Consider the following 473-nt stretch of genomic DNA (forward strand, 5'->3'; position numbering starts at 1 on the left):
GTAGTAGTGGTAGTAGTAGTAGCAGCAGCTATAGAAGCATTGATTACTACTAGTAGTAGTAGTAGTGGTGGTAGTAGTAGTAGTGGTAGACCGTAGTAGTAGTAGTAGTGGTAGTAGTAGTAGTAGTGGTAGTAGTAGTAGTAGTGGTAGTAGTAGTAGTAGTGGTAGTAGTAGTAGTGGTAGTAGTAGTAGTGGTAGTAGTAGTAGTGGTAGTAGTAGTAGTAGTACTAGTAGTAGTAGTGGTGGTAGTGGTAGTAGTAGTAGTAGCAGTAGCAGCAGCAGCTATAGCAGCATTGATTACTACTAGTAGTAGTAGTGGTGGTAGTAGTACTAGTAGTAGTAGTGGTGGTAGTGGTAGTAGTAGTAGTAGCAGTAGCAGCAGCAGCTATAGAAGCATTGATTACTAGTAGTAGTAGTAGTGGTGGTAGTAGTACTAGTAGTAGTAGTGGTGGTAGTGGTAGTAGTAGTAGTAG

At 41.0% G+C, this 473-nt stretch overlaps 1 protein-coding gene across 1 annotated transcript in view; it reads left to right on the top strand.

Moving 5' to 3' along the window:
* LOC106809505 (plectin-like) overlaps positions 1-473 on the top strand; it is a gene marked incomplete at its 3' end in the record, with an annotated part of 13559 nt that overhangs the window by 614 nt on the left and 12472 nt on the right.

Source organism: Priapulus caudatus, unplaced genomic scaffold (genome assembly GCF_000485595.1).
Source record: "Priapulus caudatus unplaced genomic scaffold, Priapulus_caudatus-5.0.1 Scaffold360, whole genome shotgun sequence".
NCBI classification, from domain to species: Eukaryota; Metazoa; Priapulida; class Priapulimorpha; order Priapulimorphida; family Priapulidae; genus Priapulus; species Priapulus caudatus.